Raw genomic sequence first — 17,286 nt, forward strand, 5'->3', positions numbered from 1 at the left:
CTGTACGTCATCTGGTAAAGCCTATGTAAAAGTACATAGTCTTTTTAAATCAGGGAAAAAAAACACACCAAAAAAAACCTTTTACCGTGTTGAAGAGAAAAATAGCTGTAACTGATGAAAAGTTAACTGCCGAGAAAAAAAAAATTGCCAACATGCCATTTTACACACGCAGTGGCAAAGAAAGAATGAGGCCTTCGCCTTTCTCTATTAGTGCGAGATCTAAAAATGTTATAGACCCTTCTTCTTGTAAGGGCACTCGTGACCAAGCAAGACCAAGTAATTTGGAGTCCAAAAGTGGTGCACAACTACTGTTACGTGTGAAAGCCGAGCTGCAAGAAAACAGTAAGGCAGTAGAGAAAAATGTATGCTCAAAATCAGAAATGACACCAATCCCTGAGGAGAGTCCATCCACGAGTGGTATGTGTAATCATGAGCATTCTAAAATTGTACCCATAAAGAAGGGCCCTTTCAACATTTCTGCTGATGTGTGCCTGAACAGCCCGAGTGTAGCTGGTGATATACCAATTGAGGATGACACTTTGGAATTAGAAGAGGATGAGGTGGAGATTTGTGTAGGCGACGAGGGCGCTAATGAGGATGTTGATGAGGATGAGGTTGTTTGTGTAAGTTCTGCACCAGTGGCACCAGTTCTGGCACGTCACAAGAAGAAGGTCATTGTCATGCCTGGGCATAAAACCAAACAAGCCACTTCTTATGTGTGGAATTATTTCTACCCAAATCCTGACAACAGTTGTATTGCCATTTGTAGTGTATGTCAAGCCACAATTAGTCGAGGGAGGGACCTTAACCATCTTGGAACCTCATCCATGTTACGCCATTTGAAGAGAGTTCATGGCAAGGTGTTGGGAAAAGCTGGGAAAAAAAATAACAAGCACTCCATTATCAGCTAGGACCCTTCTCTCACCTACATCCCGATGGCTGCAATCTACACCCACATCACCGTCCTCATCAATATCCTCAGTAGCGATCGGAGTTAGCCCTGCATCCCACTTGGTAAGGCTTGATGACTCCTGCACTATAATTGATTCCCCTGAAAAATGTTTGAGTGTTAGTCCCACTGCTGCTGCTGTTGCTGGGGGTGAATCTTCCTCCCATAAGAAGGCCAAGAAGAAGAGCACTACTACTTTACAACAATTATCTGTGAAACAATCTTTTGCTAGAGGAAGCAAATATGACAGCAGTCACCCAGTCGCCAAGTGGATCACAGACGCCATGGCTGTCATGTTAGTGTTAGATCTGCGTCCAATATCCACAATAAAAGCAGCTGATTTTTCACAGTTAATTGAGGTTTTGTGTCCCCGTTACAAAATTCCATTGCGACACCATTATTCTCGTAAAGCTATTCCACAACTATACCAAAACAATCGTAAAAATGTAGTAATTGGGCTGAAAAATGCCATTCTACCCACTGTCCACTTAACCACAGATATGTGGACAAGTGGAAGTGGGCAAACCAAAGATTATATGGACTGTGACAGCCCACTGGGTTGGTCATTCACCTTCACCAGCAGGAACAGCAGCAGCATGTACACCCCTATGTAGCACTTGTCACAGGCAGGCCACTCTTTGTATCACCGGCTTCACTAACAGGCATACAGCTGATAATTTGTTACGAAAACTAAGGGATGTCATTGATACATGGCTTATACCACTTGGACTCTCCCCAGGATATGTTATTTCTGATAACGCCAACAATATTGTGCGAGCATTACAGCTGGGTGAATTCCATCACATTCCCTGTTTTGCTCACACAATAAACTTGGTGGTGCAGAGCTTCCTGAGAAATAACAAACAAGATCGAACAAGATCAATTGTGGATATATAGCAGCATGACATAGCAGAAGATGAAACTGGATTTGCATCATGCATTCACCTACCCATAATTAGCAAAAATTGCACAAAGTCATGTACAATGCAATAAATAATAGACAACTAAACATAAAATTGGATGCCTACTATAAGCCAGGTTCACACAAAGACAAGGAGGAATGCTTTCATTTGAGTACTTACTTTAGAATATTTTAAAACAATGCGATGTAAAAAAATAAATCTGAATATATCAGGTAAATGTGCAGGTTTTCCAAGTATCATTAACTATAATTAGAGTCACATGCAGTTGAAAGCAATTTACCAAGTTAATTTTGCTTGTTTCTTATAATTGTGTACAGTAATGGTCAAACGCTTGAAGCAAAGTGTTTCCATTACAGCTCCCCGCTGCTTATTCTCATTTTGTTTGCAGCAACACAGATCCCCAAGCTGTTCAACATGCAGACGATTTAGTCTTATCACAAGAAAGCCACATCGCAGGTTATCTGAGGACTACTGGTTTCACCATACGTTTTCAGAGTTATATTAAAGGGAGATCTCATATTACACTTCAACTTATATCATCATCATTTATTTATATAACACCACCAATTCCACAGAGTTGTACAAAGAATACTTGTTATTCACATCAGTCCCTTCCCCACTGGAGCTCACAGACTAAATTCCATAACACCCACACACACTATTTTTGTCTGCAGTCAATTAGCCTACTGGTATGTTTTTGGAGTGCGAGAGGAAACTGGAGCACCCGGAGCACACCCCACGCAAACACGAGGAGAACATACAAAGTCCACACTGACAGGGCCAAGGGTGGAAATTGAACTCATAACCCCAGTGCTGAGAGGCAGAGGTGCTAACCACTAAAACACTGTGCTGCCCAATACATGAAATAATAAATACTAACTAAATTTATTGTGTGTATTAAAGTGAAAATATGTTTAGTTCATTATAAGGATGTGTTTATGTATTGAAATGAGTTAAAGAGGTTTTATTATAAAATAGTTTTATACCTATACCAGTTGTTTTGTGATTTTGTTTTTTTTCTGTAAACAAACTTAAATCCTAATTGAATCTTGGGTGTGATGATCAAATTTATTCTTAGCCATAATTGAACATAGGGATATATAGTAAATACCATATAGTTACATCATTTCCCCACCTCCATGAAAAAGACTTTTATGTCCCAACGCGTTGATGCTGGACCTGAATTGTTGCAGACTCCTATCCAGGCAAGCAGTATGGATGCTGGCCTCCCAATTAGAATCCTTAACCGGACCCAGCTGGGCTCAGCGTCAGGCTAAAGCACATCTTCCTGTACCTTATTGCGCGCTACACGCTGTTCAACCAGTGCCAACACCTCTGTGTACCTTATTGTACACTACCCGCTGTTCAACCAGTGCTAACACCTCAGTGTGTTCAACCAGTGCTAACACCTCAGTGTACCTTATTGCACACTACGCGCTGTTGAACCAGTGCCAACACCTCTGTGTACCTTATTGTACACTACCCGCTGTTCAACCAGTGCTAACACCTCAGTGTACCTTATTGTACACTACCCGCTGTTCAACCAGTGCTAACACCTCAGTGTGTGCAACCAGTGCCAACACCTCAGTGTACCTTATTGTACACTACCCGCTGTTCAACCAGTGCCAACACCTCTGTGTACCTTATTGTACACTACCCGCTGTTCAACCAGTGCTAACACCTCAGTGTGTGCAACCAGTGCCAACACCTCAGTGTACCTTATTGCATGCTACACGCTGTTCAACCAGTGCCAACACCTCTGTGTACCTTATTGCAAACTACACGCTCTTCAACCAGTGCGAACACCTCAGTGTACCTTATTGTACACTACCCGCTGTTCAACCAGTGCTAACACCTCAGTGTACCTTATTGCACGCTACACGCTGTTCAACCAGTGCCAACACCTCTGTGTACCTTATTGCAAACTACACGCTCTTCAACCAGTGCTAACACCTCAGTGTGTTCAACCAGTGCTAACACCTCAGTGTGTTCAACCAGTGCTAACACCTCAGTGTACCTTATTGCAAACTACCCGCTCTTCAACCAGTGCGAACACCTCAGTGTACCTTATTGTACACTACCCGCTGTTCAACTAGTGCTAACACCTCAGTGTGTGCAACCAGTGCTAACACCTCAGTGTGTGCAACCAGTGCTAACACCTCAGTGTACCTTATTTCACACTACGCGCTGTTGAACCAGTGCTTACATTTCAGTGTACCTTATTGCAGGCTAAGCACTGTTCAACCAGTGCTAACACGTCAGAGTGTTCAACCAGTGCTAACACCTCAGTGTACCTTATTGCACACTACGCGCTGTTCAACCAGTGCTAACACCTCAGTGTGTTCAACCAGTGCTAAAACCTCAGTGTACCTTATTGCATGCTAAGCACTGTTCAACCAGCGCTAACACCTCAGTGTATTCAACCAGTGCTAACACCTCAGTGTGTTCAACCAGTGCTAACACCTCAGTGTGTTCAACCAGTGCTAACACCTCAGTGTACCTTATTGCACACTACGCGCTGTTCAACCAGTGCTAACAACTTAGTGTACCTAATTGCACAATATGCGCTGTTCAACCAGTGCTAACACATCAGTGTACCTTACTGCACACTACGCGCTGTTCAACCAGTGCTAACACCTCAGTGTACCTTATTGCACACTAAGTACTGGTCAACCAGTGCTAACACCTCAGTGTGTTCAACCAGTGCTAACACCTCAGTGTGTTCAACCAGTGCTAACACCTCAGTGTACCTTATTGCACACTACACATTGGTCAACCAATGCTAACACCTCAAGTTTTCACCATTGGGTGGTAAGTGGGGACCTTTACAAAACTTTACAATGGTGGCTCAACAATGTCTAGTTATGGCCAGGATTGAGGAGATTACCTGCTGACTATTAAACATGCTCCCATGAGTGTTATCAAATAGGGGGCACCTTGGTTGGCACACACACATAAATTAGCATATTTTCTTTTTCTAAAGTAATTTTACCCATTAAAATAGTAACATTGCATTTTCTTATAAAGTTTTTTTTTCACAAAGTTGCATTTGTATATTATACAATATTTCAATATACTACATTATATATTTATTTTTTTGCTACACTTGGATATGTGATTAGGGATATATGTTTCTGGATATAAATTGAAGATTTGCTTGAAAATCATATGGAGCTTTATGGAAGGTTAACACTGAAGCGCCATCTTTTATACATTTTGCTTTTAATATGTTATGTTTTGGTATAGGTGGCACTTTTGGTATAGTTTTTGCATCATCAGTGCAGAGCGCTTGGGAAGTAATTTCTCTGTTTCATAGTTATTCTTGATGCCAATCCCCTAGTGCACACACATTAATATTTACCGGGAAGTACAAAGAATGGACATCAACGAAAACTCTGTCTGTTTAATTCAAATTACAGGTGACCACTGTAGGCTTCATGGACCTGACGTATTGGGAAAAAGGTGGAGCACAGGTATGTAAAACACCAGGGGGTGTTTTGCATCAGCATGCCCCCCCCCACCCCAAAAAAAAAACACGCGAGAGAGCTTCTGCGCATTCGCAGCAGCTCCGTTTCGGCAGCACTGTCCTATACAGCAGCTGCGGCGCTGTCAAAGAAGCGTCCGCGGCAGTGCTGTATACATACAGCACCGCCACGGATGCTTCTTTGACAGCGCCGCGGCTGCTGTATAGTACAGTGCCGCAATGTGGGGCACTTAGTTAGCAGAAGGGAGGGGTTTCTGGAGACCCAGAAACCCCCTCTGCGTGCGCCCCTGTCCATAAAGCCTACAGTGGTCACCTGTCATTTGAATTAAACAGACAGAATCTATTAAAGTTTTTACTCCATGTGTGTACATTTCTGAAAATACACACAGTTATATTTTGGTAAGTAAATTGGTCCACATTATATATTCACAATAATATACATTTCATTTGTCTAGATATAACAATTCACAAGTTTAGAATGTACTTCTGCAATTATATCATGTTTTATAATACTTATAATCATAGCTAGTAAAATTTCAATAGCCAACACTGACCTCTAATGTACAAGTTTAATACATGTTCAGTATTAACCATGCATTTGTGCATTTTTATTTATGCATGTTTGTAGGTCTTAATATAACAACCCTACACAGGGGATCATATAATGAAATACTCATTTAAAAATGCTAATGTTTTATTAATGATTAAGAGTGTACATTACTCGTATACACGTTTATAACATGATTGTGTTAGGGATGAGGAGAGAGCTATTTCAGCTGTCATAAACACATGAGGAAAGAAAAAAAGACTCTTGACAAAAGAGTTTACAATTTAACTACATATTTGAAATATAAATGTCCTAGACTCCAAACGCAACATTAAAATTAATATAAAAGTTAATTATTTCAGGGCAAGCAGGACAATAGCTTGCAGAAAGTTAGATAACAGTTACATATCATTTCAAATTGTAGCTGAAAAATTTTGTTAAATATATATATATATATATATATATATATATATATATATATGTATACAGTATATATACACACGTACATTATTATTTTATTATTTGATGTAAGAAAAGCTCACAAGAACATCTGTCCATGCATACAGAGGATGTGATAAGTTGTGCTTTGTTGGTGGGAGACTATGTTTCATACAGGTTTAAGCTTAGATATAGTACTGATACAATCTACTGTTATGTATAACAAGTTAACCCGTGCATGATACTCATGCATTCTAGTCAAATCAAGCTACTTAAGGTCTTAAAAAGGTTCTTGTCATGCATTTGGGCCTAGCCCATGCCTCCTCAGGGGAAGAGCGTTAGGTTCCGACGCAAGCGCCCTTTTTAATATGTGTTCATGAGGTAAAATTACCACACGAAAATGAGTTTGAGCCCTCAACTCGTAAAATTTAGCCCTTACTACCCCTCCCACAGGGGGGAAGGGGGGATGATGGAAGTTAACTGACTTCACTATTCTAATTTTTTTGTCAAATAATGTCAGTATACCAAATTTCAGGTCAATTGGATGAGCCCTTTCTGAGAAAATAGTTTTTTCCACACACACACACACACACACTAACACACGCCGCTAGGCTTTTACTTTTATATATTAGATAAGAATTTAGTAGGTCAGTGTATAACTCCGCCCAGCATGTGGCGCTGCAGCTTGTTGTTTTTTTTGCCACACACAGACTAACACACGCCGCTAGGCTTTTATATTATAGATACTTTATGCGTAGGTAGAGTACTGCTGTAATCTACTGTATGCTTTTCTAAAGGCGATTGATGACCAGTATATAAAGGGGTGGCTGTTTGGAAGTTTTCCATTGGACTATAAAACCAAGTTCCCTGGTACACTTCTACAGACTGGTGAAGCGTTGGGTGCAACATATAAAGTAGCATTTCCTGCACTGGATTCAGACAGCTCACCTATATGCTAAAATGTAATTGAAGTTTAAAGAAATATATATTAATTATACCTTTGTTTCTATTGGTATTCCTTCCAAATAACATTTCATAACTATTAAGCTGTAAACCAACACACACTTGAAATTCTCATTGACCTGGCCATGCCCCAAACAGCATCACTGTTGAATTACCAAACATGAATAATATCGGGAGCTGACCAGGGTCGGATCTAGGCAACTGCTGTACCCGGGGCGATTTTAGGGGGGGGCGATTTAGGCCCCGCCCCCTTTCTAATTTCTAAGGCTGCCGGTGGCTGCACAGTATGTGCAGGTCCGCTCGGCAGTGACAGTGTGCTGCCCGGCTGCTCTGATTGTGTTTAAAACATAATCAGAGCAGCCGGGCAGCACACTGTCAATGCTGAACTGACCTGCACAGTGTGCAGCCGTCAGCAGCAAGCCACTGCTAGGGGGGGCGATCCGCCACTGGAGCTGACACAAATGTGTAAAAACAAAAATATTTGTAGATTCAAACATTAATTAACAAAAGATGTATAAATTACCATAAAAATTGTTTACATTGTCCAAATTAATCATTTATTATAACATATGCAATCTACTGAAAATCTGACTTCATATATAAGGAATACACTAGAATAGATTTAAAGTACAATAGGATGCAACTGTTACAAACATGAAACCAAATTAATCCTACAAGTACATCATGAAAATAAATGATAACTTAATGTCAAATGACACATGAATACAATTCAGATCCTAAAATGTAGTTCAATGTCCCAATCTAGCAGAGCGAACTCCGCATATGGGGTACCACCGATGCAGTGTATTGAGTTTTACCACTCGAAGAGAAGAATTCTTCAAAGAGACTGCATGAATTGCAATGGAGCGCTGTCTTCAGCTGTTACCTTGCCCACGTCCAAGACAGGGATCAGATGTCTTGTCAAAGGCCACTGCGGTTCAACTGTAGTAGATATAATCTCTGCTGTATTTATGAGTATTATTTAGGAGTAAGATGATATATCTCTATGGTTGGCTCAAGTATAGAATATTTTATCTCTGTGGCAGTCAGTAATAGGATGATGGTTTGCAGATATTCTTTCTGGTATTATAGGCAAAATACAACTTGTCCAGCAGCAGAGTTCTAAATTTATCAAGCTGTGGGTTTGAAAAAGTGGAAGATTGGTGTAGCAACCAATCACATTCTAGCTGTCCTTTTGTAGAATGTATTGTAATGTAGAATCTGATTGGTTGCTATAGGCAACATCTCCACTTTTTAAAACCCACAGCTTGATAAGTTTACCCCCTAGTGTCCTACAAAAGCAACGTCATCAGAGGTGATCAATCCATACCATATGGAGAAACGCATTGGTCATACTGGAGCATGTGTTACAAGGTATCTGCTCCATGACTCAGATGTGGGCAAGGTAACAAAGGAAGACTTTGCACGCTGTTCCTTTGGAGCAGGAGGGCCCACATTTTTTTTGTGGACCCAATTCTCAGAGGGAGTTCAGATCTAGTGACAGGCTGGGGCTGTGTCACATTATGATGCTGTGAGCAGCCCATGCCGTAGAAGCCTAGCCTGGTTGTGGTCTTTGCGGGCAACACTGTTTTTCCCCCCTGCATCAGCTGCAACCATCACAGACTATAAACACTGGAGCAGTGGAACACTGTTTATTAAAGTAATTTAATTAATTACATTAATTTTTTTCTACATTAAAACATCAGTCATCAGCTTCAAGCAGGGGCGGATCTAGACTTTTCTTTAGGGAGGGTGATTTAGCATAGCCACGACCCTCCTTCACTCTGATTGGATGGTTCCTGTTGGCCCTGCCCCCTCCTCCGCTTTGATCGGACATCTTGGTCGCTATTCAAAGGTATGTAGAGTGCTGCAAGGGGTGGGGGACATTTTCACAAATGTGAAACCAGCGACAGCAAAGAATCCTACTAAAAACCACTTCACATTAAAGTGTGTATTTGCGGGGTCTGGCCATTGCTGCTTCTAATTTCTCTAGGTTGCTCTGTTCATTGACGTGTAAGTGAAGTGCCGGCTAGCAGTGTCTTTGGATTCACTACCTGTCAGCATAGCGTTGCTTTCAGAAACGTCAAATGTCGCTTTGCAAGTCTTAAATATATCCCTGTCGCTGGCAAACTCCTAGGTTTTTTTTGTGTAGTATTTTCCGCTGTCACTGTTTGCACATTCATGAAAATGAGGGCCATCGGTTGCAAGGGGTTGGGGGGATACGCTTAAAGAGCATCACATGTTTTAGTCATTCAAATGCATTTAACTTACTACAATCATGGCCAAAAAGTTTGAGAACAACACAAATATTATTTTTCACAAAGTCTGCTGCCTTAGTTTTCATGATGGCAATTTGCATATACTCCTAGAATGTCATGAAGAGTTAATTAATGAATTAATTTCAAAGCCTCTCTTTGCCATGACAATGAAGTTTATCCCAAAAACAACATTTCCACTGCATTTCAGCCCTTCCACAAAAGGACCAGCTGACATAAGGTCAGTGATTCTTTCGTTAACACAGATGAGAGTATTGACGAGGACAAGGCTGGAGATCACTCTGTCATGTTGATTCAGTTCCAATAACAGACTGAAAGCTTTAAAAGGAGGGTGGTACTTGGAATCATTGTTCTTCCTCTGTTAACCAGGGTTATCTGCAAGGACACACATGAAGTCATCGTTGCTTTGCACAAAAAGGGCTTCACAGGCAAGGATATTGCTGCTGGTAAGATTGCACCTAAATCAACCATTTATCGGATCATCAAGAACTTCAATTAGAGAGGTTCAATAGTTGTGAAGAAGGCTTCAGGGCGCCCAAGAACGTACAGCAAGCCACAGGACCATACCCTAAAGTTGATTCAGCTGTGGGAACGGGGCACCACCAGTGCAGAGCTTGGTTAGTAATGGCAGCAGGCAGTTGTGAGAGCATCTGCACACATAGTGAGACAAAGACTTTTGAAGGATGGCCTTGTGTCAAGAAACCAAAGAAGCCACTTCTCTCCAGGAAAACATCAGGGACAGACTGATATTCTGCAAAGGGTACAGGGATTGGACTGCTGAGGACTGGGGTAAAGTAAGTTTCTCTGATGAATCCCCTTTCAGATTCTTTGGGGCATCTGGAAAAAACGCTTGTCCGGAGAATAAAAGGTGAGTCCTGTGTCATGCCAACAGAAAAGCATCCTGAGACCAATCAAGTGAGGAGTTGTCACTCACAATTTTGCCTAAGAACACAGCCATGAATAAAGAATGGTACCAAAACATCCTCGAGGAGCAACCTCTTCCAACCATCCAAGAACAGTTTGGTGACGAACAATGCCTTTTCCAGCATAATGGAGCACCTTGCCATAAGGCAAAAGTGATAACTAAGTGGCTCAGGGATCAAAACATCTAAAACTCCAAGCATTGATTAGGCAAGAATGGGTGGTCATCAGTCAGTGTGTGGCCCAGAAGTTGATTGACAACATGCCAGGGCGAATTGCAGGTCTTCAAAATGAGGGGTCAACAGTGCAAATATTGACTCTTTGCATAAACTTAATGTAATTGTCAATAGAAGCCTTTGACACTTACGAAATGCTTGTAATGTTACTTCAGTATACCATAGCAACATCTGACAAAAAGGTCTAAAAACACTGAAGCAGCAAACTTTGTGAAAACCAATACTTGTGTCATTCTCAAAACTTTTGGCCATGACTGTAGTCTGAGTCACGCATATCTTAAGATACGTACGATTCAGAATCAACACATAATGAATGCTTTTTCTTTGCATGTATTTTACATCTGTGTCTTGGACATAAATGCATCCAACTCACCATCAGGCCCTGTAAGTGTAACCGTTTTTGGGAGAGGCTAAGGTATGAATTGTATCCCTGAGGAAGCCATTAGTGGCGAAACGCGTAGGTTATCATTTACACTCTCATCCACTCTGTTTTCTTTGCGTGCTCCGGATGGAGCTGACGAAGATTTGTTCAACATTTCATCGCATGCGCCTCCGCATTAGTGCACCCAGCTGCGGCCGCGGCCAGACGTCACTTCTGCCTACACAACTCACCCTGCCGTGAGGACCTATTCGGAACATACAGTCGCTGGAATGAGAGTTATCCACATAGCCCGGAACTGGGTAAGAATCGTCCGTTCCAGTGCCCGATATCACAGGTTTGGGCAATTGTTCCCACATAATCATGGAGTAGAACTATTACAACTACCGCTGAGGTCTTCCTTACATTGGACTTCTACAGCGAAACTTATAGGAATTATTCCTTTAAAACTTACACATACATCAAACTTTTCTTGTGAGACTGTTCAATTTGATTCCTCGGAGTCCTTCCACTCTCCACAACTAGGTTTATATCGGTTTGCCCATTGGACTTTTAAACCTACATGGTTAGAAACTGTGTGTATCGATCATCATTTTCTTATATTGCTATAATTTCGGACTTTACAGCTCTTATGCCTAGAGACTGTGTGAATGCCATTTTATTAGTATATCATCCATATTGACAGTGATAACTGCATTACTTTCAGCCTTGCTGTTATATTTAGCAATATCATAAAAATCTGCAAAACTGTTCTGTTTGTATATTGTGGGTTGCAACCTATGTTAGTGTTTCATACCATTTGGTTCCATTTATGTACCAATAAAGTGGACACTTTATACAGACATATTGATTATTGGGCTTGGCGCCCCAAGGTTCCCTTTTCCTTTTACCATCTCTATTTTAAAGGGTTGTAGCCCACCCCTCACACTTCCTTGAGGCAGCCTTCTATTCCAAGACACCTGTGGGAAGCGCAGATCCCATTTCCTTTTTACATCACCCTATGAATTGTATTGTGCACAGCTATTTTAGATAAGTTGCTTCTTTATTTATAAATTTAAATTCTGTGTTTTGTATTTAATACTCTTTTTATTGTATTTTTTATTTAGTATCTAAAATGTACTTTGTTTCTGTATATTTACTGTGGAAATTTGATGTTTTTGCTATTTTGCTTTCTTTTTAATAAAGTATCTTTAGAACTTGTCTCCGTCTTACTTTACTGTTGGCAAAATATTTTGCCAGTATAGTTGCTTCACAAGTTCATGTGCAATTGAGAATATATCAAAGTTTTCAATCACTGCTGATTCCTCACTCAATGCAGGTAGTTTTTAATGAGAGCTGACAATTTTCTCTCCCTTCCCTACAGACAGTGGAAGGTTGCAAAATATTCTCAGTGCAATGCACGTCTCCAAATATCCTTTTATTCTGTAGGTTGTATATGACATTTAACCCAAGTCCAATGGTGTGAAATGGGTAAGAAACGTGGCATCATTAAATGAATAATCAATAAAAACATGGAGCCTGATTCATTAAGGATCTTAACTTAAAGAAACTTCTTATTTCAGTCTCCTGGACAAAACCATGTTACAATGCAAGGGGTGCAAATGAGTATTCTGTTTTGCACATAAGTTAAATACTGACTGTTTTTTTATGTAGCACACAAATATCAACTTTAAATTTCAGTGTACAAATAAGCTATCAAGTATTTGTGTCAACATGAAAAAACAGTCAGTATTTAACTTATGTGCAAAACAGAAAACTAATTTTCACCCCTTGCATTGTAACATGGTTTTGTCCAGGAGACTAAAATAAGAAGTTTCTTTAAGTTAAGATTCTTAATGAATGAGGCAATATATTTGTAAATGCAAAATTCTGCATTTTGGGAGCTTTCTAGTCTTTAAATATAGCTGGCCGCGGTGTGCTTGGAAAGGCAGAGTGGGACAAAAATAAAAGGTGCAATTCCAGTGGAACACTTAAGGCCAAATTCCTCCAGATAAACATTTAAATTCAGCACCCAAACACTGTTGAGGGAAATATTCCACAGAACAGTTTGATAATTTAACTAATCTATGCCCTGTAGAACAAATGATACTTAATCTTTCCAGCTCTTCATCTGCCACTGTCTTCAGTTTTATAATAAGGGCGAAACTGCACACGTCTTTCATTGGTTTAAATTGCTGATTTAGATCAGAAATTATTGTATCCAGAGTTAAAATGAAAATATGTTGCTGGGCCTTCTCCTGTCTAAAATGATTCATTTTAGAACATCCGAACAGAACCGGTTATATCTGGTATCAAACATGAAATAAAGAAATTGTCACACATCAGACCCACAGACCTAACGCCCGGGATCCGGGGCCCTCACCTGCCCACGTTCCCTCAGCATCCTGTTGGCTCCATGGCACGGCAGCTCCCTCTGACACCACTAGTCTGCTCTCCAGGACTGCGCATGTGCAGACCCAGCATTTATCACCTCCTCCTCCCATTCATTAGGACTCTAATTATCCCTCTGGATATTTAAGGCACCTGTTCCACAGGTGAGTGGCCTGAGGTGAGTGGCCTGTTCTTTGAGTCAGAGCTCTCTAACAGTCAGACATGGCTCAGTTTGTTCTCCTGTGTCATACCTGCTGCAGACTATTGCTCCTTGTTTCCAGCAACTCTGCAGCTAACCACATTGGTCTCCATTCCTGCTGCAGACCATTGCTCCTTGCCTCCAGCAACTCTGCAGCTAACCACAATGGTCTCGATACCTGCTGCAGATTATTGCTCCTTGTCACCAGCAACTCTGCATCTAACCACAGTGGTCTCCATTCCTGCTGCAGACTATTGCTCCTTGTCACCAGCAACTCTGCAGCTAACCACAGTGGTCTCCATACCTACTGCAGATTATCGCTCCTTGTCACCAGCAACTCTGCAGATAACCACAGAGGTCTCCATACCTGCCGCAGACCATCGCTCCTTGTCACCAGCAGCTCTGCAGATAACCACAGAGGTCTCCATACCTGCCGCAGACCATTGCTCCCTGTGTCCCGGCAGATTCTGCATCCATTCCCAAGTGGTCACTCCAATCGCCGCCCTCCTGCGCTCCTAATTTCCAGCAACCTTCAGACCATCAGGCCTTGTCCAGTCTCTATTAGATCATCACTTTATCCCAGACTGTGGGTTCTCTCCACTGGTCTTGTCTGACACTCACTCAGAGGACCACGACCTGCTGGGCAGAGGCCACAGCTGCTTGCGGGGGTCCCTGGTGAAAACCATCTCCCTCGTTAGACTCCGCACCTCTGGGCTGAGTAGCACCAAGCCCGACAGGCTACAAAGATCCGATCATCATAGTGATTGTCACACTGATCTCACTCATTTTTAAAAAATAAACTCTTTACAAAATGATCATATATGGAATGAGCATTGTAGAAATGAAGAAAAACCAAAGAGCTCTTCTAATGGGGGCACTCTAAGATTCACAAAATTGGTATAAATCAAAAACATTCCATATTTTATTTAATTATTAATAAGCAATTGGTACAATTCTCCCCATCAGTCTTGTGAATGCTTAGTTGAAATCCTTTTATTAGCGATAGAGAAGGAAAAGTGAAAGAAAACAAAGAGTTGTGTAATAAATATGTTGTGACTTTGAATCAGCCACTGGTTTGTCTTGGATTTATTTTGTATTTGGGACCTAATTTTGTCATCCACCACCACCAGTGCCGGATTAAGGGAATGGAGGCCCCTGGGCTAAGGGGGCCTCCATCCCCCCGTCAGCCCCCCCCCCCATGTGATCTGAGCTCCCCGCCCCCCCCCCTCCCCTTACCTCCTTCTCCGGGGCGCTGTACACTCTTTACTGAGAAGATCTCGTGAGAATGAGACTCATGAGATCTACTCAGTAAAGAGACTACAGCGCGCCGGAGAAGGACCGCAGTGAACATGCTCAGCAGCACTAATCGCACCGGGGGCGCCCCCGCCCCCGACCAATCAATACTGCTGCTGAGCACTTTCAAGGGCCCCCTGGATGCCATAGGCCCCTGGGCTGTAGCCCAGTTAGCCCTATGGTTAATCCGGCCCTGACCACCACTTATGCTACCTGGCACTATTGTTTCATTCATGGACCATCACACTGTGCTTTATAGCTCAGTAATATTCAGTGTGCTTTTTAGAGTACAATAGATTAAGTGTGTGGCTACCTGTCACTAACTATGTCTATTAGTGCATTCACTTTTGATTGCATTCAGTTTCCGATATGCAGTTTTAAATCAGCATTTACATTTTGCGACATAATATAATGGCTGGCAGGGGCAAACGCAGGATTTTTAAGGGGGGGTTTCCAAATGGTTGAATTCGGAAAATAAAACATAAAAAATCATTCCTACTACACACTAAAATACTATACATTAAAACAATCTAAACCCTTCATTAAAATGTGTATTGACACTCCGTATTTAAACTAGCAATGATACCGCACATCAAAATAGCATTTCTAAGGCACATTAAAAAAAATGAACAACCACAAAAATAAACAAAAAACATTGATACCATGACACAAGTTTGGACTATATTACATACATATATACAAAACATACTAGTAGGTTAATTGGCAGCTACCACATTGACCCTTGTCTGTCTCTCTCTGTTTGTGTGTTGTATGTTAGAGAATTTAGACTGTAAGCTCCAATGGGGCAGGGACTGATGTGAGTTCTCTGTACAGCGCTGCGGAATTGATAACGCTATATAAATAGCTGATGATAACCAATATGTTATAGGATCCACTATTTTAGCCTGCTACGTAAAGCTTGAAAAAAAATATACCTTACAGTCACAGTAAGCGAAGTCAGTCTAGTTACTTGTGATTGGCTGAGATTTTTCAATTCATATCTATGGGCAATGTATATAAATGGGCTTTCTGTGGAAACTGAGATGCACAGTTATTCAAATGAGTGGCAAAAGGGAGATTCTGCTCAGCAGAGTAAAAGCATCTAAAATCTTTGGAATTGATGATTTACCTCATGATGGTAATTTGAGCTGGACAAAATGAAACTTTCACAGATCACCCCTCTAATCTTGTGAAACTGGGCAAGATTTTACAGTGAGAAAATATGGGAGAAATAGGCAAAGATGACAAAAGTTTTAACATGTGTGTGTTTCTGTGTGTATCTTGTCTGTGTGCCTTATGTGTGTAGTGCTATCACGTTATTGGTGTGTAACCCCCTGTCACTGTGTGTAGTGTGGGGTGCAAAGGGTACACAGTGCACCTCCTTCTCAAGCCCTGGCTAGCTGATGGGCATGGGTGTAAATGATCAGGGGGTCCCTGCACATGCAGGTGTTTCTTTGTAGTTAGTGGGACACAGGTAATGTCACTTTGGTGCAGTGTAATAGAAGTCACAATAATTTGGGCGCCAGACCATCTCTATAACAAACTCAACTCTTTATTTACACTCTTCCTCCAGCACGATAATCATAATGGTTGCAGCAATAAAGAAATATATGTACAGCTCCTTACTCTCTCCAGCACAGTTCTTAATGTTATCCAGATGTTATGTAACATAAATCATTGGTCTCTCTTACACTCCATACTCACTGCAGATACCCTTTCTGAAGGGGCACATGCATGGATGCTAATAGGCAGGCAGCCTCTCCTCCATGCAGCTCTGACACACTCTGTGTACCTCTCAACTGCAGCTCATCCCTCCTCTGCGGGGATGATGTCTCCTGTGCTCTGACACGTCACTCTGTGTACTCTCAGCCTCAGGATCTGACACTACAGCTACCTTGCCTCTTGTAGCAGCCCTCACTCCAGGGCCTCTTCCATGCGAAGTGTCCCCCTCTCTCTTGGGTTCTCTATAGTGGCATGGAGTTCTCCCCCTCATCCAGTGCACACATTCCTTGCCCTGGCTCAGTCACCATGCTCAGACTTCCAGGCAATGCTGGGGGAGCCTGGGAGCTTCCATCCCAGGTCCCCAGCTACAACTCTCCTCTTGTGTGTCTCTTCTCAGTTCCTATCCCCCCTTAATGACAGCCCCTCCTTCCTCTCACTTAGTCTCACAGGCTGGGCTGGGTTATCACCATGGTAACCAGTTTATGTAACTTTTCAGAAACTTCTATCTTACCCTCTAGGTGACCCCTCCTCTATTCACTGAGGTAAAGGTTTAACTAAAACACCACTAGGGGGGTGTTACAGGTGT

The 17,286-nt window shown here is 41.7% G+C and overlaps 1 long non-coding RNA gene across 1 annotated transcript in view; it reads right to left on the reverse strand.

Moving 5' to 3' along the window:
• LOC142157637 (uncharacterized) overlaps positions 1 to 17,082 on the reverse strand; it is a 43,254-nt gene extending 26,172 nt beyond the window's left edge. The window contains exon 1 of the long non-coding RNA XR_012692536.1: positions 16,771 to 17,082. This is a non-coding gene — a long non-coding RNA (uncharacterized LOC142157637). The remainder of the gene's footprint in view (positions 1 to 16,770) is intronic.
• Positions 17,083 to 17,286: the final 204 nt, after the last annotated feature.

The sequence above is a fragment of the Mixophyes fleayi genome, chromosome 5 (assembly GCF_038048845.1).
Source record: "Mixophyes fleayi isolate aMixFle1 chromosome 5, aMixFle1.hap1, whole genome shotgun sequence".
Lineage (NCBI taxonomy): Eukaryota > Metazoa > Chordata > Amphibia > Anura > Limnodynastidae > Mixophyes > Mixophyes fleayi.